At 35.8% G+C, this 27,108-nt stretch overlaps 1 long non-coding RNA gene across 8 annotated transcripts in view; it reads left to right on the top strand.

Annotated features, from left to right (window-relative positions):
- LOC121493154 overlaps window positions 1-27,108 on the top strand; it is a 399,396-nt gene that overhangs the window by 201,693 nt on the left and 170,595 nt on the right. The window contains exon 1 of one of the 8 annotated variants that reach the window (XR_005988393.1): window positions 2,057-2,192. The exons of the other annotated variants lie outside the window; for them this stretch is intronic. This is a non-coding gene — a long non-coding RNA (uncharacterized LOC121493154). Of the gene's footprint in view, window positions 1-2,056; window positions 2,193-27,108 lie in introns of those variants that run through there. 8 annotated transcript variants of the gene reach the window in all.

Raw genomic sequence — 27,108 nt, 5'->3', positions numbered from 1 at the left:
GAGAGAGAGGGGCAGAGACATAGGCAGAGGGAGAAGCAGGCTCCATGCAGGGAACTCGATGAGGGACTCCATCCCAGACACCGAGATCACACCCTGAGCTGAAGGCAGACGCTTAACTGCTGAGCCACCCTGGCATCCCTATGAGCTTTTTTTTTTCCTTTTTTAATATTCCACATTTAGGAAAGATTATACAGTATTTGTCTTCTCTGCTGACTTATTTTACTTAGCATAATTCCCTCAAAGTTCATCCATATTTTCACAAACAGCAAGATTTCATTCTTCTTTATGGTTGAATAATATTCCACTATATCTAAATCACAATTTCTTTACCCATTCATCCATTGAGGGACACTTAGGTTGTTTCCATATGTTGACTATTGTAAATAATACTGCAATTAACATGGGGTTACCAGAAATTTTTTACTATGAAGATTTTTGATAATACCTGCTCCTTTTCTAGTTTCGTTCAGAATATCTCCCTTATCTAAAACATTACTAAAGGCCTCTTATTTTTCTTCATCCTTCTCAAATACTTTTACAGTACTCCAGTTTTTGTTTGAAAAATGTTACAATTCATATATGCAAAGAAATACTGCTCTTCAATATTTTGCAGGAGTAGACAAGGGTATACTTTATCTAAGAAGCTTTACATATGAAAAATTATATAAGTAATCTAGAAAAGATTTATCTAAATTTATCACTTCGACCAAACGGTGAAATTAAGATCACTCAAATAGCCTAAAGTGCGAAATAATTTGAGGTGTGAACATACAATATGAACTGAATCATAGTCTTTTGCCTCACAATGTAGCCATTAAATTTTTAAAGCTTAAAATAGAATTTGCTGAACTTTTTTTTTTTAAAATAAAGGCCCAGGTAATAAATATTTTAGGCTTTATACGTCATATGGTTTCTATTGTGAGTACTAAACTTATGCTTGGAGTACAAAAACGTCCATAGATAATATGCATATGAATTGATGTGGAAGTGTTTTAATAAAACATTATTTACAAAAGCAGACAGTAGGTCATAGTTTGCTGATCTAAGCTCATGCTTTATGTTCTATCATCTAGCAACTATTACCCCATGTCTTTTCACAAATTTGTTTGAATAATATACCCACATCCTCTAGTTATTCACTCTCTGCTCTCCTTTTTATGTTTAAAATTTTAATTCCTAATATCATCACCACTGAAACTTTTCTTAATGGTATTATTAATTATTTCTTATATTGTTATTATTTACTGGTTAAATTCAATAACCTCTTTTGGGTTTGGAAATCTAGCCTGCCTGGATATCCTAGCTATTTTAGCAGGGAATATTTAAAAGTCAGAGTCAAAACTTGGATAGGTCACTTAACAACACATGCTGGCCTATCCAAAACAGAATATTAGATAAGTTAGTAGATGTATTCAGAACTGCAAGCAGCTGGTCTGATTATTATGTGACTCACTGGTCTCTATTGTTCTAGGGTCAACTGGTGAGAAATCAATATTATTCAGGGCCTATAACTAATGGTGCCCAGGAGATATTCAAGTTACTCTGAGAGTATCTGTGAAGATCTCCAGTAAAATATGAGCAGGGTCATTAGACTGGCAAGATGGAACTCTCCTTAGAGGATTGGAAAGAAGATGAAGTTGAGTGACCAAGCCAATGCTTTGCTAGAGGTGTCGAATGAGGAGATGAGAAAAGTGACAAAGTCTGGGAGTATAAACATGTTAATAAATCTCATTCCAATCCCACAGTGAAATGGCAGCTTACTTAAATGAAGGCTTCAATAAAGCAGTACCTTAATTCCTAAGTAAAATTTGACTACTGATTTAACATAATTTAAAAGATAAAATTCACTGTAGGTGTGATAATCTATTGAATTATTCAAAAGGTAATTAAGCTAACACTTTCAACACTGAATCTAATGTGATTTTTGCCAACTTCATTTCCTTTTTTTTTTGCATGTAAAATCATACAGCTTAGCATGATCTGGATAGCTTATTTAAATTTTAAAGGAAAATAATATGTATTTTTTTGTTTCCCTTTCCCACTTGAATAGTTTTCCCTACACACTGCTCATCTTTAATGTGCATAATGCATGATGTGGTAAAAGGAACTGTCGAGAACAATTTGATCAAATTAAAAATATCCAGCAGAAAGTATCCATCACATGGTTTGCAAAGTTTGTGGCTTCAGTCAAAGTAAGTGTAAAACTAAAACAGAAGTCCTTGGTCTCTTACTGAGTCCCTACCACATGGCTATATAGATTTCTGAAGCTGATTGTTTGGTGTTCTATCTTCCATGCATATTGAATTAATTTTCTTGGCATTTTGCTGATTGTTCCACTGCCTTTTCATTTGAAATAGAAACTCAGAAAATGTCATTTGCTTCCCTTTTTAGAAAATTTTAGCAATTCTTCCATTTTGTGATCAATCACCATAGCAGCTATTTTCCATAGAGTCCTCCATTCTTATGAGATTACTCTGGAAATGTTTCCAGAGACAAATCGTGATTGTTGTGTATTCATGCGTTGAAATCAAAGTATATAAGAAGAGCACAATTCTAGATAATTCTTTGGCTATTAGACTATAATGTTTAGATGTAAAACAAAGTTATGTGTTCATTTGTTTCTTCACTGACAAATATTATTAAATATTTACTGTACGGAAAGTACTATATTGACGTGTGGTGGGGAAGAGATCAAAAGATATGTATGAGGGATCCCTGGGTGGCTCAGCGGTTTGGTGCCTGCCTTCAGCCCAGGGCATGATCCTGGAGACCCGGGATCAAGTTCCACATCGGGCTCCCTGCATGGACCCTGCTTCTCCCTCTGCCTGTGTCTCTGCCTCTCTCTTTGTGTCTCTCGTGAATAAATAAATAAAATATTAAAAAAAGAGATATATATGATACTACCCTTGTCTTCTGAGAACCATAAAATATTAGAACTTGAATGAGTGACCTGGATTACATATTTCAATTTTGCAGGACAATAACTTATTATTTTTTATCTGTTTCCCTCTCTCACTACACTAGTATTCCTTATCCACCACTGTCCATATTTAAAGCACAATATGCATGATGTGGTAAAAGGAAAACACTTCAAATAGAAACCTACTTTAGCTCTTTCATTAAACATATGAGAAATCAGATAAAAGGTTTTATTTTTATTTTTTAAAAGATTTTATCTATTTATTCATGAGAAACACAGAGAGGAGAGAGAGAGGTAGAGACACAGGCAAAAGGAGAAGCAGGCTTCATGCAGGGAGCCTCACGTGGGACTGGATTCCGGTCTCCAGGATCATGCCCTGGGCTGAAGGTGGCGCTAAACTGCTGAGCCACCTGGGCTGCCCAGCTAAAAGGTTTTATTTATTTATTTATTTATTTTTTTATTTTTTGTTTTTGTTTTTTTTTTAACTTTTATTTTTTATTTTTTTATAAATTAATTTTTATTGGTGTTCAATTTACCAACATGCAGAAAAACACCCAGTGCTCATCCCGTCCAGTGTCCCCCTCAGTGCCTGTCACCCATTTCCCCCCACCCCCCGCCCTCCTCCCCTTCCACCACCCCTAGTTCGTTTCCCAGAGTTAGGAGTCTTTATGTTCTGTCTCCCTTCCTGATATTTCCCACACATTACTTTTCCCTTCCTTTAAATGGCATATTTAACATCATGTGACTTCAATTAACTAAGTCTAGGAACCCACATTGTAATAGAGGAATTTTTAATTTCTTAAAAAAGACTTTACAGTAATTGGAATTTAAGATTGAATATTACATTAAATCATTTAACAGACTCAGAGAATTAGATTAAGGAATTTTGAACTTCTTATTTCTTTCCAAAGACATTGATAACATGCATTATTTTTTTGCACAGAGAGGTAGCGAATGTTAACATTGTATTTGATCTATTTATAATCCCTTTATGTCTATTGAATCTTGAAAATCATGAATGGGCCCCTGCAAACTATTTCCAAAATGTCTAGATAGAATGCTTTATTTGCATGTGATAAAGTAGACCATCTAATTCAAATAACACCTCTCTCTTTTTTGCAGCTACATTGATACAGAAATGGTTTACTGGTAGTTCAGGATGATTAGAAGCTTAAAATTAATAGCCAAAAATTACTGAATGTCTACTATGTGCCAGGTGCTTTATGTACATTCTCTTTCAATCATCGTAAGAGAAAGCATTATTACTTATTTTTTTTAACCGATGAGAACACTGGCGTTCAGAGAGGCTCAGCAAATTGTTCAGTGTCACCTATGGTCAGTGCAAAAGGTGGTATTCAGTGCCAAGTTCTAATTATAAAGCCTGCACATATTCTACTATTCATTCAACTATTAATTCATTTTTTATGATTTTTCAGAAAGAATTCAAGGCACTTTGATAAGGAGAATCTCACAAAACATGGTGTTAGTGGGGAAGAATGATAAATGATAAAAAGGTCCTTGAAAACCTCATTACTAGTAGCTCCAGAATATTTTAGACAAACTTTTAACAGAGCTTGCCAACAAGTTCAGTTTGATTTCAGTTCTTGCCAGGTGAATAGGAAAGAATGTTAATTTCCCTTGTTCCTTGTGGCAGCTTCTTTTGTCTCCTAGTGACATTCAGGCTGATAATCTTTGTGGACTGATTTATTTTTGTGTTCTTTACAATCTTGCTCTTGAGTATACTCAAAACATGGAAATATGCAGACAGCTGATCTGAAATAGGAAGGTCCAAGATAAAGGGTCAAAAGATAGAACTCCTTTAAAGTTGGTGACATTATAAAATGTTTACTGACCTCCATGATTATGTGGGAATGACAAGGTGGTTCCTTGATCAAGCATAAACCTAGGAAACCTTGAATGTTTAATCCAGCTCAGTATTTGACTTGCTCTGTTGTCTCTCTTAATACTGTCAACGTAGCCTCCTAACTGTGAAGAACAATGATAGATCTAACATCTTTTTTGGTACCTCAGTTTCCTTATCTGTAAACTAGAAATCATATTACGAATAGCTCAGCTCAAAAGAATGTCAGTGATACCCAGAAATATAAGTGTTTAAGAATATAAAGTGATAAAAAAGAATATAAAGTGGTAAAATATAAATGTTTTAGAATCTTTAGAGTGAGATTAAATCATATACTCCTTTATAGTCTCTTGTTCAAGCTGTATATATTTTTGCATGAAAGTGGGCCATGATTTGGACAATAAAGACCTTAAACATAAACTAGTCTGATAGATCTAATCTTTCTGATACATCCCATCAGATGAAATTTGATTGATTGATTTTGTCTTGATTGATACTGGGCAGGTTAACCAATTATTGGTGGTCAAAAAGAAAGTTTTTTTTTCTAGAAAATTGGCTAAAGGAATTACTGCCTACAAGGCAAAGATGTGGGATAAGTGAATATATTCTCTGAAAGTGGATGCTAGTGAATTCCTATTTCTGTGTGGCCTTCATTAAGACATCATAATCTGCCCGGTTTACAAATTGCCAGGGAGGAGGGTGAGAAGAAGCTTACTGGAAGGAAGAGAGAAATACCTTAATTATTAATGTTAGCAATTTTATAATTTCTCTACCTTAAACATATAAAGTGTCCTTGCTTACATATTTTTAATGGTCACAAAACACCTCAAATGTATGAAACTCACTGTAGAGTTAGTTGGGGAAAATGAAACTAAAGATGTGACTCTGTTTACCTTATTTGCACTCCCTTTTTGTGGAAAAAAACTGGTTAGGTAGATAATTTCTTACTGGAGTTAGTAATTATAGAAATTAAAACTCACTACTCAGCCTCGCACACTTTTTTGTCCGGACCAGCTGAGTTGGCATCATAATATTGCTATTCAGTGAAGCAATAGACCTTCAGCTGGGCGTGGGAGAGCTGATGTGGTTTCTTCTTCCCTGCTTCCTTAATCTCCAAGGTTGGGTGGTAGATGGTGACCTCAGAGTGACCTCTTCACTGATGAGATTTTTCTTGTCACCTTTTTAATCCTCTTCAGAAATAGCTGTATTGCCTTGTTTCTTAAGGTTGGGAGTTCAGAACTGGGGTGACTGGCAGCATCTGAAGACATCAGAGGCCCAGTTCACAGTAAGGGCTTCTGGACTCCTCCCTCTGTTTCCTACTGCTTTGTAGGCTGAGTTTAGACTTAAGTCCTTTATCTCAATTTGCTTTCTTGTTTTCTGAAAAGGAGCTTAATAAAACCTTATACTAGAAAAGTACTTTAGACTTATGAAGTGGTGCTACTGAATTGCAAAGTACTAAACTTTATATCTAAGTTTCAGTTAATTTTTTTTCCTGTTCCTCCTTCCAGATTTGAGTTGGAGTAGTGCCCAGGACAAAGGCATATCTTCAGGGGAATATGGTTTTTTTATATGGTCAGGTGAAAAAGAGTGGGCAGATGGAGGCCAGTGTTTCCTTCAGATGAGGTCTTCTGGGATGTACTTATGTGTCTCTGTGAATTTTAGTCCTGAAATGAGTTGCCTGGATCTCTTATTTTATTATAAGACTTTTGCATTCTTAGTAAACTTGTATCTGTCCTCTATCCAGCCAAACTTGGTGTTGGTGGTGGGGTATATTTCCTTGTCTCCACTCATCCTATATTTGAGAAATGAGCCAAGAAAACAAAGTCCCTTTTGATTTTAGAATATGAGTTGCTTTGTTATTCCTCAGTAGTTTATTCATAGGAGATGCTACTAGTCTTTTGGACTAGTTTTTTTTTTTTTAATTGGAAGAAAAAAGCATATTTTTCTGATGACATAATAGTAAGAAGATAAAAATGTGGTGGGGAGAAAGAAGAATGAATGAAAAGGGGAATGAAGCCCTCACCTAAGTGAAGTTTTCAGTACCTGAAACCTGTGGGTTTAAGTTGGTTCTGTATTGCAGTTAAATGAGAAGATTCATGATGAAGATGGGATATATAACCAGTTACAGGTTCTTGCCACCACTGGGTACTGTGGCAATGATTGGAGTCTGTAATTAGGAAAGCAATCAAGACTACAGGATTAGACCTTCCACTTTAGAAAAGAAGAGCCTTGGTTTTATTTACCATGAGCTCAGCTTGCAGATGATCATTTTGCTGTGGTTTTTAGAGAAGACCACCTTGGGAGAAAGGCATGTAAATCACATTTCACTGCTAGTTAAACAAATCAGTGAAAGTTGCAGGGGCAAACCCTCTGCAGAGTGAAGCCTTGCAGTAATTACCAACTGTCTCCTGAAAGGAGATGGTGACACACACGGAGAGTACGAGTCCTGGCTTGCTCTTTGGAGTAAAAGAACATTCATTTGAAAAACTGGTTCTCTTGTTATTGGGTCAGAAAGAGAGATTTCTAACAGAGGGATTTGACAGACTAGACAAAAGGCCTGGTTAAGTAATCAAATGTTCATGCAGGTGTTCTAGTTTTCCCTGCAGCACTTGTACATACCAGATGAACTATGCTTGGGCCTAATGTACATTCTCTTTGGGTAAAAATCTCTGCATGTAAACATTTTTCACTGATGACATATTTTTATGTAGACATTTTAGAATATAAGTGTTTGTTTAATTCAGAGGATGAATGGGTTCTTTCCTATTTCATCAAACAGGATATGAATATTCCTTATGATATACCATCCTCAATGAGGCTTATTGTGAGCTTGTTGAGTTTGCCTTTGGCAACTGCACTATTTGGCTGAACTGTTTGCCTCTGGAGCAAGGAAATGTAATTTCTCCCCTGTCACCATACATAATTACAAAATATTTTTTTCTTGTGATAAGAACTTTTAAGATTTACTCTCAATAACTTTCAAATATACAGTGTTAATTATAGTCAACATGCTGTACATTGCATCCCCATGACTTCTTTATTTCATAACTGGGAGTTTGTACCTTTTGAATCTCTTCACCCATTTTACCTATTCCCCATCTTGACTTTTAGTAACCATTGATCTGTTCTATGTATCTATGAGCTCAGATTTTGTTTTGGTTTTAGATTCTACATATAAATGAGATCATATAGTATTTGTCTTTCTCTGTTGCACTTAGCGTAATGTCCTTTAGGTGCGTCTATATTGTTGCAAATGGCAAAAATCTCACTCTTTTTTTTTTTTTTTTTACAACTGAATAATATTACATTGTATATGCATATACCATATTTTTTTTATCCATTCATGCTTCAGTGGACACTTAAGTTGCTTCCATATATTGGCTATTGTAAATAATGCTGCAGTGAACATGGGGCTGTATTTATCTTTTTGAGAGAGTGTTTTTGGTTTTTTACTGATAAATGCCCTTAAGTGAAATTGCTAGATGATATGGTAGTTCTATTTTTAATTTGTTGAGGAACCTCCATACTGTTTTCCATAGTGGCTGTACCAATTTACATTCTCATCAACAATGTGTGAGTGCCCTTTTCTCCACAGCCTCACCAACACTTGTTATTTTTTGTCTTTTTGATATTAGCCTTTCTAACAGGTGTGAGGTGATATCTTACTGTAGTTTGGATTTACATTTCTCTGATAATTAGTGATGTTTAGCATCTTTTCATATTTCTGTTGCCCCTTTGTATGTTTTTAGAAAAATATCTATTCAGATCCTATGCCCATTTTTTAATTGATTTTTTTTGCTATTCATTTGTATGTGTTCTTTATATGTCTTGGATATTAATGCTTTATCAGATATATAATTTGCAAATATTTTCTCCCATTTGATAGGTGGCCATTCATTTTGTTGACTGTTTCCTTTGCTATGCAGAAGCTTTTTAGTTTGATATAGTCCCACTTGTTTATTTTTGCTTTTGTTGCCTTTGCTTTTGGTGTCAAACACTATTTTTTTTAATTTTTTTTATTTTTATTTATTTATTTTTTTTTTAAATTTTTTTTTTTTTTTTTTTTTTGGTGTCAAACTTTAAAAAAAATATTGCCACAGATTGATGTCAAGGACCTTATCATCTATGTTTTCTTGTATAGTTTTATTTTTATTATTATTTTTTTTATTTATGATAGTCACAGAGAGAGAGAGAGAGAGGCAGAGACACAGGCAGAGGGAGAAGCAGGCTCCATGCACCGGGAGCCCGACGTGGGATTCGATCCCGGGTCTCCAGGATCGCGCCCTGGGCCAAAGGCAGGCGCCAAACCGCTGCGCCACCCAGGGATCCCATTGTATAGTTTTATTTTATGGTTTCAGAGCTTATATTCAAGTCTTTAATCCATTTTGAGTTAATTTTTGTGTATCTCAGAACAGAGTGGTCCAATTTAATTCTTGTACTTGTGGCTGCCTGTTTTTTCCAATACCATTTATTAAAGAGAATCTTCTTTCCCCATTGAATATTTTTGGCTCCTTTTTCATAAATTAATTGACCATATGTGGGTGGATTTAGGGCATTTCTGATAAGTAGGAATCTTTATGTTGTTTTTCTATTTCTTTTCTTTTTAAAAATATTTTATTTATTTTTTGACAAAGAGAGAGAGTGAGTGACCACAAGCAAGGGGAGTGACAGGGAGAGGGAGAAGCAGGCACTCCATTGAGCAGGGAGTCTGATGAAGGGCTCAAAATGAGGACCCTGGGATTATGACCCAAGCTGAAGGCAGATAGATGCTTAACCAACTGAGCCACCCAGGGACCCCTTATGTTGTTTTTCTAGTCCCTCCAATTAGACATTGGATAGACTGACTTTGTTTCACACCTCTAATTGTGACTAGCTGCTTCTCTGCCTCTGATTATTTTGACATTGGCTCTTCCCAGTTGGCTTCCACATTTGGAAGCACATTAGAAGCCCTTTACCACCAAGTTATATTTTGCAAAAGAATGTGGGGACTTCACTGATTTTTGCATTCAGTTTTCTGTACAATTGTTAAAGTCAATAGATATTTAACCCTTTCCATGTATAAGGAAGGGCCAAAGTCTGTCATATATTATGTTAAAATTAAATATTACAGAGTGTGTCCAATTTGAGACACAATTAAGTCACTCTAGCCAGAGATGGAAACTATCTTATTGGTGTTACATTGTTCTTTGCTTTACATGATTTCTAGGTGGTGACCTTTGGGGCTTTCCTTTTCTTTGTGGATTAAATGATCTCCTATTAGACCCATATGTGGAATTCTAATTATTCAACTGGTTTCTTCACTCTTGTAAAGTGTAATGTACTTTATTGCTGATTCTTTATTTTTAGCATAAACTTCAATCTGTATGAAAGTTTTTTATATATATGTATATATATGTGTATATATATACACATATATATACACACACAGAGTATACATTTTAATATGTATATAATATATTTAAGATTTTAAATAATACATTCGAGCTCATAATAGCAAAAATTTTGGGCCAGTTCCTATCCTACTCTTCCCTAATTCCAACTCTTCAGAGGCACCCCTTCTAATTCTTCTAGCTAATTTTTCTGCTATTTACCTCTATATCTTGAAAAAACATCATTACTCTCCTATTCCTTGATTTTTCAATTTTAGATTAACTATTGTGAAAGATGAATGTTTAGTTTTTTAAACCAGTAACATACTCTTCTTCCTTGCCACCCACAGTTCTCCCACCTGCCTTCACCCCAGTCTCCATGTGCTAACTATGATGCTATCATAGGCTTCCTCTTTCCTTCCTTCTGCCTATCATACACATCTCTCTCATTCAAGAGGCTCTGGGTTTGGAAACTGAATTCGAGTGATAATTGGGTGAAGAGCCAAGATTTTCCAGTGTGGTCATATAAGTCAATTCTCTGTCAGATTTAGAGATTTTTTTCCTCCTTGTATTATAGATGTTATTGAGTTGCTTATCTATTTCAGTCCTGGGATCCAAGCAGGTTTAGAATTTACTCTTTTCACCCTCAAATTGAGAAATGCATTGTTAAAGGGTATACCAGCATCCTGAAGTACTATAGTAGTTGTAGCACTAGTATCTAGGCTGGAGATGAAAATGGGCTTCCTGAATTCAGTGAGGACCACAGTATCTGGGTTTGTACAAGTGTGTACAAGGTCCACTTGTACCACTTAATCAAGAGAAGCAAATATTGTGGTTGTTATGATTAGCTGATCATTAGATGGTTATCGGATTTTTAAATCGAAGTTTCTTTCTTTTTGTTGCTGAGTGATTCAGTGGTGAGCAGCGGGCTGGGGGGATCTGGTAAGCTGTTGTTTCAGGTTTTTGGCTTTTGCCTCTTTTCTCCCTTCTGGTTCCTTCAAGGTGGGGAAAGAAAGATACCACTTCTGTACCTCAGCAAGGTTACTGCTAGGCAGTCTGTTCTTCCGTAGCAGACTTTTCAATCTTTTAAAGAAGTTCTCTTGGGGACCCTTATTTCATCCTTTTACATACAAATAATTGTAAAGTTTTCATCTGGAGAACTCTCAATGATTCTCTTATTTAGACTACTGGGGATAAACATTGCTGGACCAGCTTGCTAACTTGCTAAGTTCTGTTTGGATATGCCTATACATTTTTTTCTTTATATTTGTTTCAATCCAAGTCTATTTGTTGCCCTTCTTTATCCTGTGCTATACTTTCAGCAGGCTGTTCCCTAGACCCAGATGTAGCTGATTTGCAACATCCAGTTGGGTTTGGCCAATAGGAAATCAATGAAAGAATGAGAGGAGAGAAAGGTCAGAATATTTACTTCTTTCTCCTGTAATGTCTCCTGTGGTTACAGCTCCTGCCACAGTGGTCCCTCCTCTTCATTATTAGGGCTCCCTGGTTTCTTACAACACTATTTATTCCCCTTCTCTTTTCAGCACTATTGGTGGTAATGGCTTCCCAATACTGAAGTCTCCAGGTGCCTTACTGTTCTTGCTTATTACCATAACCCTGCCTAAAACTTATGTAAATTCTTGCTTCTTTGGAGTCCTTTCATGTGAATGGTTTGGATTGAATCTGTTTCCTACAACGATCCTGATGGACACCGTAGGAGATCTTAGTATTATGGACAATAGAACCATAGTCTCAGAATTTGAAATAAGACTGTCACCAATTGAGGCTGAACTGCATTGCAGGAAGGATGATGGTAATACTCAACAACCAGATGCTGGGAACTACAGCATCCTAGTCCCTTAGCATATTCAAACAAAAGCTTTCTTTATACACATATACAGCCTAAGTGCAGCTTCAAGCATTGCCCTGGTGAGAAAAAGGCAAAATATATAATTACAAATTAACATTTTCTTAACTCTCAAAAGGAAATGGTCACAGTGCTCAGTAACCCATTTAGTATCCATCATTTTGTTGAGATGATTTTTTTTCTCTATCGACCTTTCATATTATGGAAAAACTGATACCTTTATACTCCTCACCCATTTTTCTCAGCTTTGAGAAAAGGAAAAAATCCATCCATCTCCTGTTTCACAAGCAAAAGTCTTGTTCCATGTAGGTTCATGAAGTTAATCTTCTGGGTTAAATTCTATCTTCTTCTGAGAAAGTTTCCACTACTTTGGATATTTGCGTAAGGGAAAAGAAATGAAATGGAAAAAAAAAGAAATCTAGTATATCATTTTTGGAGAAGGTAGGGAGTAGAAGCAGGACCAGCCACCTGTTAAATGGCTCACGTTGTGCAGCAGCAAGTCTATGAGGTTCCTGGTGAATCTTGAGAAATATGCAGTGTGTGAGGGAGCTGAGCTCTCCTATTGCCCCCAGAGGACTGACCAGTAATGACTTCAACAGGTGTCCAGAAGCTTTTGCCAAAAGGAAAAATAATTAGATGCTGTGGGGTAAAATTTTAGAGGCTAAATACAAATCATCTTGTCTATATGATGGATGTTATAAGCATGTGCTCTTGGAGAAATTGGTTTATTTTCAAAAGACAAAATTAATCATAAAGTTGTGATACAAACTGGCATCCTTAATTTATCTCAAATACATCAGTACATATCAGTTGCAAAGGAAATAAGTAATATGTCATATATATGTCTAATAATGACGTATTAGATTTCTAGATTCAAACTAGACATTTCTTAGATTCAAAACTAAGTAAGTGCATATAAAGTGCAAATAAGTGTCATTAATTGAAGAATTCAGTGGGGAGAGGTCAATGGATGGAAAAAATTCTCTATTATTTATGTCACCTAAGCTGTCAACTTATTGAGAAGAAGGGCTGTGTTTCATCTTTCTTTGATCTGCCTGTGCGCTTAATGCATAGCAGGTACAGAAGTTTATTAGATGATTTTTTTCATTCAGTTCTGATGGTTATTTTCTATGACTCTTCCAATAAAAGTAACTTCTATTCAAAGATCTACTAAAATAGCTGGGCTCAGGAAAGGACCAAATTTTGTAAAAATTGTTTGAGGGCATATTATTTAAATTTTTTAAAAAAATAAAAAAAAATAGAAGGGCATATTTTTCAGCTTACTACTTCAAAGATCTGCATAAATATGTCAAGGTATTTTATTTATTTATTGTCAAATTATTTAGGATACTCTTTGCAAGTAGTCATTGAACTTAATAGTTCAGAAATTATGGAATGCTTCTGATTAGTAAATATTTTATGATTCAGCCTGGCACATAGGGTTTGTAAAACTTAACATCCATTTGCTAAGTGTCCTCTATTTATTTAAAAGAATAGTTATTAGGAACTTAGGCTGCCAGGCACACTTTAAGTACATGTTTGGGTTAGAAATGAAGGCCTAGAAGAGATTCATGTTCTCAAGGAACTTGAAATTGTGTGTGTGTGTGTGTGTCTGTGTGTCTGTGTGATATAAGAGGGAATACAGATCAATAAAATAAACATGGCATTACCATGTAATGGGATCACAACAGCAGAGGGGAAGAGCAGATTGTTAGGTAACAACTCTATCCTTCAGAGTGAGAGAAGGCTGACTTCTAGAAGGAGACCATGTTTTAGCTGAGAGTGGGAGATGAGTGGGAATTAGCTAGGTAAAGAGAGCATGGAGGAGGTAGCGTCTGAGATCTAGGCAGAGGAAATCATACATGAAAGATCACAGACTACAGCATGTCTGAGATACAGTACACAGCAAAGTAAGTAAGAAATGATTTTTTCTGTCTTAATAAAATTATCACTCTCACTGACAATAATATTGGCAATAACATTAGCAAAGACATTGACAGTAAGTATGGTGACTTTTAGAACTAGTGACAGCATTTACTAAGTATTATGTGCCAGGTACTATGTTAAGTATTTCATATGTATTATTTTGTTGAATCCTCATAATAGCCACACGAGGCAGTTACTGAGACTGTCATCTCATAGATGGAGAGATTCTTGGTCAGAGAGCTTAAGAACAGGCCTAACCTGCCAATAAACTGTAGCCTGTTTACAGGGCTCTCTCACTGAGCCCATTCTCTTAATCGCTGTGCTTATCTTTCTGGATTAATAAATTGACAATGCAACTTCAAGCACAAAATTTGCTTCTAGTTAACAGTTTGTGCTTTAAGAATTTTAATTTTAAAAGTCAGGAAATATAGATTATTTTCAAATGTGTTTTCTTTCAGTCAGATAATTCTCTCATGTAATAATAAATAAATAATGAATTGATTTCAAATACTAAATGTAAATATGTTAAAAAATACAAAACATATATGGATACAGTACATGGTTTTCAAGTGTGAGGAAAACTAACAAGGGTATATAAATTGAATATGAATGATACCTTACAGCTAAAGAAAAACTAATATATTGTCTTAGGTTTTTACAGAAATCTCTCTTAACTGCAGTTATTTGAAATGATCCTGATACTAAAAGGCCATGCATGGTGTTATTTTCCACATTACAGGCAAACCTTGCCTTCTGTGTGTTTGACATCTCAAATCCCCTATAAGTTCCTCACTGTGATCCAGGTTGGTCTGTTTACCAAATCTAAATCTCTGGAAAATTTATTCCTGCAGAACATCTAGAAAAGATGATTTATTTTGATGCTGCACATTTGTCATTCACCTCCACCTTCCCTTCCCAGGGTCTCACTAAGGTTTCCATCATCAATTCTGACACTACTGGGAATATCCTTTCTCATTTGGTTGCCTGTTCACTTTCTTTCTACCCTTTCTATTAACTCTTTTCTCTCTCTCCATAATTCTGGTTTATCATTTGTTCTTTTATATACATATCTCTGTCATCTATCTTCCCAATTCCATCTCCTTCCACTTTATTTTCATCTTGTCTCCCTTTCTTTTCCACCTTTCATTCTGTGCTTCACTTTTGGAAGATAATGGTACATACAGATTTATAGCCTGGTGGGGTTTTTTTTCCCAAGATTTTATTTATTTATTCATGAGAGATACACAGAGAGAGGCAGAGACACAGGCAGAGGGAGAAGCAGGCTCCATGTAGGGAGCCCAATGTGGGACTTGATCTCAGGACTTCAGGATCACGCCCTGGGCCGAAGGCAGGCTCCCAACCTTGGAGCCACCCAGGCATCCGGTGTTCATCTAATTCCTTGCCTCTTTCTACTTCGCTTTGCATAGTCTAAGTTGGACTGATTCACAACTCTGTCCTTTCCTCTTTGTCCCTTTGTCAGCTATTTTATTTCTTACATGATACTACTCTTGGAGGACACTGAGAGATTGCCAAGTGACCCAGAAGACCTGACTGGTGGTCTTTTGTTTCTTAACACCTGGGGGACAGTATTTAAATTTATGGAGGGTGCGGTCTTATTTTGGATCCTGTATATCTCCTTTGACCTAGAAAACTTCTTTGGGAAAGTGGACATTGAGATCTTCAAGCTCTGTGATGCTAAATGTTTCCTCCTTAACTTTCTTATCTTTGTCCACCTCAAGTCTGCCAATTAAAAAATGAGGTCAGTGAAAATGATGCTAGCATTCCTATGTTAAAACATTAAAAATTTCCTTTATTGAGTCACCTATGTTCGTTAAAAAACATGAAAGAAAAAATAGGAAAAATTTCTATAGTCTCTAGGGCAACTACTGTTAGTGTAATTTTGGTGTTTGTTTTACTTTTTATGTGCTTCAGGGTTTTAAAAATTATGTTTTATTTTGTCTTTTTGGTTTGTGACTCTTACATAACAATAACTATTGTATATATAACTTTTTTCTACACTTGGTATTATAACTAAGTTTTTCTTTCATGTCTTACCACAGTCTCTAGAATCAGAATTTAAAAAACCCCTGCATAACTATATAATATTTCTTGAAGTGCCTAGACCTCAACTATTTACCAATTGTTCCATTGTTTTCTTTAATTGTTTTTTAGAGAGAAAAAGAGAGGAGGAAGGAGAGGACAGGGGAGGGGCAGAGAGGTGGAGAGAGAAAATCTTAAGCAGGCTCCACACTCAGCGCCAGCTGGATGTGAGGCTTGATCTCATGACCTTGAGATCATGACCTGAACCAAATTCAAGAATTGGATGCTTAACCACCAGAGCTACTCAGGCACCCCCCCCCCCCGCCACTCCCTACTTTTTAACCTGTGAGATTTCACTGCAGTAAGTGTTCAATTTGACCAATGTTATTTCAGTGACTTTCCATGTGACCCTCAGTCATTACATCAGAGTCCTATGTGAAGGATGACTCAGGCAGTATGAGGAATAAAATACTGAAAACAATCTTGAGGTTCTTTTTAGCTTCCTTCTACTGATCTCTGATATGATGTAGTAGCCAGGAACAAACTGTAAAAAAGCCTGGGAGTAGCAATGATGAGAAATAGTGAAGTAAAGAAGTTAACAATATTTCTGGAAATGAAAAATACAGACCTACAACCTCAAATCTTAGAGAAAAGTTATTAATGTCCCACTCCACATGAATAAGGAATGTTATACTGGTATCAAGAGGGTGTTTTGTATAGATGTTTGTTGAAAGGATATAGTAGTATAAAATTACTCGAGGGAGTCTGAGTTTATATATGTGAGTTAGGGCTGCAAGTAACAGAATACAAAATTAAACTAGCTTAAACAAACATAAGTATCATTAGTGCTCATGCTCAAAAATTCAGAGGAGATGAGCTTCAGGCTGGCATAATCCAGTAGCTCTGGCTGTTTCTCCAGTTTGCTCAGCTGCACACTCCTCTGTGTATTGGCTTCATCTTCAGCCTGGCTTCTTTCATGGAGGTAAAATGACTGCAGTAATTTTAAGCTCACAATGCTGCTTCATGATTTTCAGAGGAAGCGAGAACTTTTTTCTGTTCCTTTTTTTAAGAGTGAGAAAAACTATTTCCCAGGAGTTCTATGTAAATCATTCTTTGCATTTCATTGGTCTAAATTGGTTAACAGGGCAGTCCGGGTGGCTCAGCGGTTTAGTGCCGCCTTCAGTCCAGGTGGTCATCCTGGAGACCCTGGATCGAGTCCCTTGTCAGGCTTCCTGCATGAAGCCTGCTTCTCCCTCTCTCTGCCTGTGTCTCTGCTTCTCTCTCTCTCTCTCTCTCTCTCTCTCTCTCTGTGTCTCTCCTGAATAAATAAATAAAATCTTTAAAAAAATAATTTGGATAACAGGGGATCCCTGGATGGCTCAATGGTTTAGTGTCTGCCTTCGGCCTGAGGCATGGTCCTGGAGTCTCGGGATTGAGTCCCACATCAGGCTCCTTGCATGGAGCCTGCTTCTCTCTGCCTGTGTCTCTGCCTCTCTTTCTCTCTCTGTGTCTCTCATGAATAAATAAATAAAATCTTTTAAAAATAAATAAATTGGATAACATATCCATTCCTGAACTAATCCTGTGGCTAGGTCAGTGATCATGCTAATAGGTTTATGTCTGTATTCTTGACCTAATCACTGTGGTAGAAGTGATTATTATTTTTATTATTTTATGTATGTCATCCTAAGCTTTTATTTTTTAGTTTAAATTCAATTAATTAACATATAATGTATTATTAGTTTCAGAAGTAGAGTTCAGTGATTCATCAGTTTTATAACATAATGTGCTCATAACATAATGTGTCCCCCTTAATGTCTATCACCCAGTTACCTTCCCCCCATCCCCTCCCCTCTAGCAACCCTCAGTTTGTTTCCTATGATTAAGAGTCTCTTATGGTTTGTTTCCCTCTCTGATTTCATCTTGGCAGAGGTGATTTAAACCAATCAGGTTTACTCTGGAGCTCACAATATGGTAATTGCCTCTTTATACATATGGGTTTTATGGGGGAGAAGATGAATGCATGAAGGAAACTTGGGCCATTATTTGGAAAAGGAAAAATGTGAATGGATACTCTACAAATTTAACCCATGATAACTGCCATTCTGGAGCTTGTGTTTAGTTTAGGGCTTGATCCCTGGAAAAATGCTGAAAACTTAAATGTTCACATAAAGGGAATAGATAAATCATGTGTAAAATATAATTATGATAAAAATAGAGTTATTAATCTTTTATTGAGGCATAATTGACATATATTAGTTATAGGTGGAAAATGTAATGATTTAGCACTTGTATACACTGCAAAATGATCAGTACAATAAGTCTAGTTATCATTTGTCACCATAAAAAGTTGTAAAATTTTTTTATGATGAAAACTTAAAAAACATTTTTTTTAAGGATTTTATTTTTAAGTAATCTCTACACCCAATGTGTGGCTTGAACTTACAACCCCGAGATCAAGTGTCACATGCTCCACCGACTGAGCCAGCCAGGTGTATCCCATGGTGAGAGCTTTTAAGATTCACTCTCCCAGCAACCTTCAAATATGCACCATAATACCGTTGATTATAGTAACCGTGTTGCACACCATTCTCATGACCTATTCATCTCACAACTGGAAGTCTGTACCTCTCCACTCCCTTCACCCATTTTACCCACTCCCCAAATCCACTCCCTCTGGTAACTACCATCCAATTGTCTATATCCATGAGTTTGCTTTGCTTTGTTTTTTAGATTACACATATGAGTGATATCATAGGGTATTTGCCTTTTGCTGTCTGACTTATTTCACTTAGTGTAATAACCTCTAGGTCCATCTATATTGTTGCAAATGGCAAGATTTCATTCTTTTTTATGGTTGAGTTGTATTCCATTGTATATATACATATTACATCTTCTTTATCCATTCATTCATTGATGGCCATTTGGGTTGTTTCCGTATCTTCACTATTGTGAATAGTACTGCAGTGAACATAGAGATGCATATATTTTTTTGATGTATGTTTTCATTTTCTCCAAATAAATAGCCAGAAGTGCAATTGCTAGAGCATATGATTGTTCTGTTTTTAATTTTTTGAGGATCCTATATATTGTCTTCCATAGTGGCTAAATCAATTTATATTCCCACCAACAGTGCATGATGGATCCCTTTCCTCCACATTTGTTGTTTCTTGTCTTTTTGATGATAGCCATCCCAATAGGTCTGAAGTAATATCTCAGTGTGGTCTTGATTTGTATTTCCCAGAAGATTAATGATGCTAAAGATCTTTTCATGTGCCTGTTTGCCATCTGTATGTCTTGTTTAGAAAAAATGGCTGTCCAAGTCCTCTATTTTCCATTTAAAAAAATTAAAATACCTCTGCCCATTTTTAAAATCTTATCTTTTTTGTTTCAGTGGTTGAGCATCTGCCTTTGGCTCAGGTTGTGATCCTGGGGTCCTGGGATTGAGTCTCCCATCAGGGTCTCCCCAGAGAGCCTGCTTCTACCTCTGCCTATGTCTCTGCCTCTCTCTGTGTGTCTCTCATGAATAAATAAAATCTTAAAAATAAATACATAAAATCTTATCTTTTTGCTATTCAGTTATATGAGTTATTTATATATATTGGATATTAACCCTTTTTAGATATATGATTTGCAAATATCTTCTCCCTTTAAACAGGTTGCCTCTTCATGCTGTGCAGATGCTTTTAATTTTATGCAGTCCCACTTATTTATTTTGACTTTTGTTGCCTTTGCTCTTAGAGTTAAATCCCAAAATATATCACCAAGACCAATGTCTAGGAGATTATCAACTATATTTTCTTCTAGAAACTTTATGATTTAGATTTTATGGTGAAGTCTTGTCTTTTTTTTTTTTTTTTTAAGATTTTGTTTATTTATTCATGACAGACAGAGAGAGAGAAAGAGAGAGAGGCAGAGTCACAGGCAGAGGGAGAAGCTGGCTCCCTGCAGGGAGCCCCATGTGGGATTCAATCCACGGTCTCTAGGATCACACCCTGGGCCGAAGGCGGTGCTAAACCACTGAGCCACTTGGGCTGCCTGAAGTCTAAGTCTTTAACCTATTTTGAGTTAATTTTTGTGATGGTGTAAGACAATAGTTTAGTTTCTTTCTTTTGTGTGGGGCTATCCAGCTTTTCCAATGACATTTATTAAAGAGACTGTCTTTTTTTCATTATAAATATTTCCCTTTTGTCTCAGATTAATTGACTGTATATTTCTGGTTTTGCTATTCTGTTCTGTTGATCTGTGTGTCTGCTTTTATGCCAAATCATGTTTCGATTACTTTAACTTTGTCGTATAGTTTGAAATCAGGGAAAATGATGCCCTCTTGTATTGTTCTTTCTCAAGATTGATTTAACTATGCGGGGTCTTTTGAAGTTCCACACAAATATTAGAATTATTTGTTCTGGTTCTGTGAAAAATCCCATTGGTATTTTGGTAGAGATTGCTTCGAATGTGTAGGTTGCTTTGGGTAACATGGATATTTTGATAGCATTAGCTCTTCCAATTTGTGAGCACAGAATATCTTTCCATTTAATTGTGTCTTCTTCTTCTTTTCTTTTTAATTGTGTCTTCTTTGATACCTATTATCAGTGTTTTAGAGTTTTTGGTGGACAGATCTTTCATCTTTTTGGTTAAATTTATTCCTAGGTATTTTATTTTTTTGATGCAATTTTATTTTTTTTTATTTTTTTTTAATTAACTTTTATTGGTGTTCAATTTACCAACATACAGAAAAACACCCAGTGCTCATCCCGTCAAGTGTCCACCTCAGTGCCCGTCACCCATTCCCCTCCAACACCCGCCCTCCTCCCCTGATGCAATTTTAAATGGAATTGTGTTCTTATTTTTTTTTCTGATAGTTCATTCTTAGTGTATAGAAATGCAACATATTTTTGTATGTTGATTTTATACCCTGTAATTTTACTCAATTAATTTATTTAAACTTTTTTTTTATAGAGTCTTTAAGGTTTTATCTTCTTTTTTTAAAAGTTTATTTAAATTCAAGTTAGTTAACATATAGTGGATTATTAGTTTCAGGGGTAGAATTTAGTGATTCATCAGTTACATATAATACCTAGTGCTCATTACATCAAGTGCCCCCATTAATGCCTATCACCCAATTACCCCATCCCCTACCCAACTCCCCTCCAACAACCCTGAGTTTGTTCCCTATAGTTAGGAGTCTCTTATGGTTTTCTATAAGTAAAATCATGTCCACAAAAATAGTGACAATTTTACTACTTCTTTCCCAGTTTGTAGCCTTTTATTTCTTTTTCTTGCCTAATAGCTCTGTCTAAGACTTCCAATACCCTGTTGAATAAAAATGTTGAGTGAGCATCTTTGTCTTGTTCCCAATCTTAGAAGAAAAGCTTTCAGCTTCATACTCCTGAGTATGTTGTTAACTGTGGGCTTGTTGTATATGGCCTCTATTATATTGAGGTACATTCCATCTATATCCACTTTGTTCAGAGATTTTATATAAATGGATGTTGAATTTTGTCAAATACTCTTCCTGTATCTATTGAGATGGTCATATGGTTTTTCTTTTTAATTTTGTTAATGTGGTGTATCATACTGATGATTTATGGATGTAGAACCATCCTTGCTTCCCTGGAATAAATCTCACTTGATCATACTAAATGATTCCTTTACTGTATTGTTGAATTCAGTTTGCAAATATTTTGATGAGGATTTTTTCATTTGAGCTCACCAAGAATATTGGTCTGCATTTTTCTCTTTTGTAGTGTCCTTGTCTGATTTTGTTATCAGGGTAATGCTGGCCTCATAAAATGAATTTGGAAGAACACTCTCTTCAATTTGCTGAAAGAGTTTGAGAAAAATAAATATTAAATCTTCTTTAAATGTTTGCTAGAATTAGCCAGTGAAGCCATCTGGTCCTGGACTTTAGTTTTTTGGGAGGTTTTTGATTACTGATTTAATCTCCTTAGAACTAAATGGCCTATTCAGAATTTCTATTTATTCATGATTAAATCTTAGGAGATTTTTGCATGTTTCTAGGAATTTATACATTTCTTCTTCTCTTCCTCTACTCCCTCCTCCTCCTCTTCCCCCTCTCTCCCCTCCTCCCACATCCTCCTCCCTTCTTCTTCTTCTTCTTCTTCTTCTTCTTTCTTCTTCTTCTTCTTCTTCTTCTTCTTCTTCTTCTTCTTCTTCTTCTTCTTCTTCTTCTTCTTCTTCTTCTTCTTCTTCTTCTTCTTCTTCTTCTTCTTCTTTTATAAGTTTTTCTTGGTTATCTTGAACTTACATATAATAGCTTAATTACTCTATTTTAAGTTACTAGACACTTAAGTTTGAATACATTCTAAAACTGTACTCTTTGAGTCTCCCTACCTATGTTTTATATTTTGATTTCACATTTTACATTCTAAAATTTTGTGTATCCCTTAACTGATTATAGTAATTATAGCTATTTTACTACTTTTGCTTTCCAACCTTTACACTAGCTTCATAACTGATTAATTCACTACCTTTACTATATATTTACCTTTACCAGTGAGATTTATACTTTAATATATTTTCTTGCTATTAATTAATGTTCTTTTCAGCTGAAGATGTACCTTTAGCATTTTTTAAGGCTAGATTAGTGGTGATGAGCTCCTGTAGCTTTCATTTGTTTGGGAAACCATATCCTTCAATTCTGAATGATAACCTTTTTGGGTAAAATATTCTTGGTTGGAAGTTTTTCCCTTTCAAAACTTTGAATATATCATTTCATTCCTGTCTGGCCTGCAAACTTTCTGATGAAAAATTTGCTCAGTCTAGTGGAGGTTACTTTGTAGGTAACAACTTGCTTTTCTCTTGCTACTTTTAAGATTTTTTTCTCTACCTTCAACTTTTGATATTTTAATTATAATGTGTCTTGGTGTGGATTTTTTGGGCCTCATTTTATTTGGAATTCTCTGGGTTTCCTGGATCTGGATGTCTTTTCCTTTCTCAGGTTAGGGGAGCTGTCAGCCATTATGTCTTCAAATAAATTTTCTTCTGTTTTCTCTCTCTCTTCTCCTTCTGGGACTCCTATAATGAAAATGTTATATTGCTTGATATTGTTCTATAGTCACTTAAGGTATCTTCACATTAAAAAAAATTTTTTTTTCTGTTCTGTTTGTGTGAGCTGCCTTCCTCTGTCTTATAGATCACCAATTCTTTCTTCTGCTTCATCTAGTCTGACGTTGAACCCCTCTAATGTATTTTTCAGTTCAGTATTAAGAACTGAAGGCAGATCTATAACTTCTGTTTGGTGTTTTCTTATATTTTCTATCTCTTTGTTGAAGTTCTCATTGTGTTTATCCATTCTTCTCCCAAATTCCATGAACATCTTTATGACCATTGAACTTTTTATCAGATAAATTATTTATCTCTATTTCATTAAGGCCTTCCCTTATAGTTTTATCTTGTTGCTTTGTTTAGAACATATTCTTCCATTTCCTTATTTCACTTGGTTCTGTGTTTGTTTCTATGTACTAGGAAACAGCTATCTCTTCCAGTCTTTAAGAATTGGCTTTCTGTAGGAGGTGGACCTTATCTTTTAACATTGCCCTGGCTCTTGGTTGTCTCTCAAATCTTTGTAAATTGTCTAAGCAGTCTGACTTATTCTTAACAGTTCCCAGTTGTTGAGGGTGTTCCAAAATCTGTCAGTGTTCCAAAAAGAGGACTCTCAGTCAGCACCTACTTTTAGGCTAATTGGAATCCAGAACCTTGGGCAGGAGCTTTTAAAATAAACAAATACATATAGTTCCTTGGTACCACAATCATACTCTGCCAGTCTCCAGATCAGACCAATCTAGAGATGTCTCCTGGGCGATAGTGGCAAAAATTTGAGCTTCAGACAAATGTATAAGCTCCTTTCTGGGAGACACTGGTGAGTTGTAATGAGGCCAAGGAGGAGCACAAAGATGGTGTCCCTCCCTCTACATTCCATAAGAGCACTTTTGTAACCTATGGATATGTGGCAAATCTGAAGTCTGCCTCTCAGGTTGAAGGTCCAAAAAAGTAAATATGCCTTTTTTTAACAAAAAGTCTGGAGGTGTGTTTCAGTTTGTTGTCTTTATGGTGCCCTGGGATGGTAGTCTGCCAAAAATGGTCTTTCTGATTGTTATAGTCCTATGGTACTCAGGTATGCAAGTCTCTTCCTGGCCACCAGAGCCAGGTGATAAAGGGGCATCTCTTACTGTGGACTGCACATGCTCTCTGACTTTAACAAGGCAGTTGGAGAGTGCAGGGCTGGGGCATGGCTGCCTGCTTTAATAGGGAGTTAGGAAAATACAGGGCTAGGATGCACCTATTTTTTTAGTGAGGCAGTGGAAGAGCACAGGGTCTGGGCACATCCATCAAAATTATCATGGTAGAGGGAGAGCACAAAAATGGTGCCTGCCAGTGTCTCCAATTCTGGAGAGTGTCCCAACAGACCCCTGCCCCTCTGGCAGATGCGATAAGATTACCAGATGAATCATCTTCACATACAGTCTAGGTGCTTTGCAAACTGCTGATTTTGCTCTGGTCCCTGGTGTGAGTGAGTCTGTACACAAGCCCTTTAGGAGAAGTTTCTCAGTTCCCTACTGCCCTTTGGGTCTCCTGGATGTGAGCCCTATTGGTTTCAAAACAAGATGTTTTGGAGTCTCATTTCTCCATTGTAGGTCCTGGGTTGGAGTGCCTAGGGGGCAAAAACCCCTCACTCCTTAGAGAGAAGCTTCAGTTTGTGAGATCCCTCCTGATTGAGGGATGCTGTGTGTGGGGTGGAGGGAGGGTTTGGCAAGACTACATCTCTTTCTTTCCTAACCATCTTGATTTTACTTTTTGTTGTGAAGAAGGTGTTCATCTAGTTTTCATATGTTTTTCAAAGGGAATTTATTCTATATGTAACTGTAGGTTGAGTGTGTGGGAGAAGGTGAGTTCAAGATCTTCCTACAGTATCATCTTGAAGCACCCCGTAATAATCAGTTTTATTCAATTTTAGGGAAGAGGTGGTTTAGGAGATATTTTATGGTATGTAATTGTGGAAGCATGTTTTCTGATTTTTCAAATCTCACCTCTTCCACTTACTAGCTTTGTGATCTTAAGCAAGTTACTTATCTCCTTGGGCTTTAGTTTCTCCATCTGTAAAATGGAATCCTGAAATATCTACTGCATATGGTTATTGTGAGTGCTATAGAAATAAATACATATAAAGCTTTTATAACTGAGCCTAGTTCACAATAGCACTTGATAAAAGTTTACTTTAAATACCTTTATTTTCATAATATACTTATTAAAGTTTCCTCACTGTCCATTTGTCAGTTATTCATTCACACCATATAATGTTTCCACAGAGTATTTGAAAGTAGTAGTTTAATTTCTTCCATGATCTGATGTAAAATATTTTTGCAAAATATCTGGGAAATATACACTGAAAAGTGTCATATATTTTATTTTGCTTTATGTGTATGTGTGTGTGTGTGTGTGTGCATGAAAGACATGGCATAGACTGATAAAGTTTATCAACACCCTTAAACCTTGTTCATTTTTTAAAAGTTGTATTTATTTAAGTAATCTCTACACCCCACATGGGGCTCGAATAAGAACCCCAAGGTCAAGAGTCAAGAGTCACATGCTCTTCCAACTGAGCCAGCCAGGGGCCCCTAAACTTTATTCATTTTTTATGTACCTTTTAAATTATGAAAATAATATACATTGATAGTTGTTGCCCACTTTGTAGAAGTGAACGAACTCTAACCCAAAATTTGATTCTGTTGTTGAGACTGATGATACCACACATGAACCAAGTGGGTATGAAAAGGTTTGTTATTTGCAAATAAACTTTCTGGGAAGTGCAGAGTTGGCTCCCAAGGAGACCCAGAGATAGTTTGAAAGAGCAGGGAAGGGAGACTGGCTTAGCTTTTACTGTAGTTAGGGGATGGGTTTAGGGTGTGGGTTCCTGTGGATGGCCCAGGGATTGTGTGGTTTGAACTTCCCACTGGCACCAAAGAAATCAGCATCTGGGATTTCTTAAAAGCTTGCCTATCTGAGGGGCAGAAATTGACCTTAAAAGCTGTCAACAGTCAAACATCATTAATGGAATCAGACTCTTTATTACAACTGTAGAAAACATGGAAGATAATGAAATCCTAATATAGAAATTAAAATCTTTGGTAATCACCCAATCCAGATACATTTACATGCATATTTTCTGTCTGGATTATTCTTGGTAATTTAAAAATCCTAGAACTTGATTTTTCTAGCTACCCATTAGCCTTTATGAATCATCATAAGCCTCACATTTTGTATGCTGAACCAAAGAGAAAAAGCTATTTGGGTTGCAAATCTTCTGGAAAAATCAAATATCTTACGGGCTTTCCTCCTTTAAATTGCAAACCATTTAAGATTATCCATAGTAATGTTTAACAGATAGTATCAGTTTCAATGTATTGAAGAAATGACAGTAAAACTTCTGTTTATGTCATGTTAGTTTAGAGCCAGAGAATTAACATCAGTCAGCCAGACAAAACCCATACTTAAATGATTTGAAGTGTTTGTATTCTTTTTAACTTTATTGATTGCCCATTTTTAGAGTTATTGTGTTTCATGTTTCTATTTTTGTTTTGTATTTTTTCTTCTTTGGGCTGAATATGGGTCAAATTGACTCTAGAAGACTCTACATGTAGTCTAGTTTTAAGAAATAACTTTTTTCCTTTTCATGGAAAAGATTACTCAAAGAATAGAAATTTGAAACTTCCCTTGTCTAGAATAATGTAAATTATTTAACCAAAAAACATGAACTTGTTGATGGCACAAATCAAGACGCACTAACAAATACAAATACAAAGACTCTGAAAGTCTTGTTTTGTTATATTTTAAAGGGTCTACTACATTAATGAGACCAGAAAAATTCCTAAAACTATTCTGTATTATGAAGTTTAAAAATTGAAAATATAAACTGTACATATATTCTAGAAACAGCTCTAGCAGGGTTGCAATAAGTCAGATGAAGCTTATAAATATGCCATTTAAGGAAAATTCTGTCATTTTTTTTACATGCAATTGGAAGATACTTTATTAAGATTAAAGATTTTCCATTACATTTACATAGAAATCCTTACTAGTTGAAAAGAAATAAATAATAGAAATC

The sequence above is a fragment of the Vulpes lagopus genome, chromosome 6 (genome assembly GCF_018345385.1).
Source record: "Vulpes lagopus strain Blue_001 chromosome 6, ASM1834538v1, whole genome shotgun sequence".
Classification (NCBI taxonomy): Eukaryota; Metazoa; Chordata; class Mammalia; order Carnivora; family Canidae; genus Vulpes; species Vulpes lagopus.
Note: the sequence above shows the minus strand (reverse complement) of the source record. Positions and strands in the feature narration are given on the sequence as shown.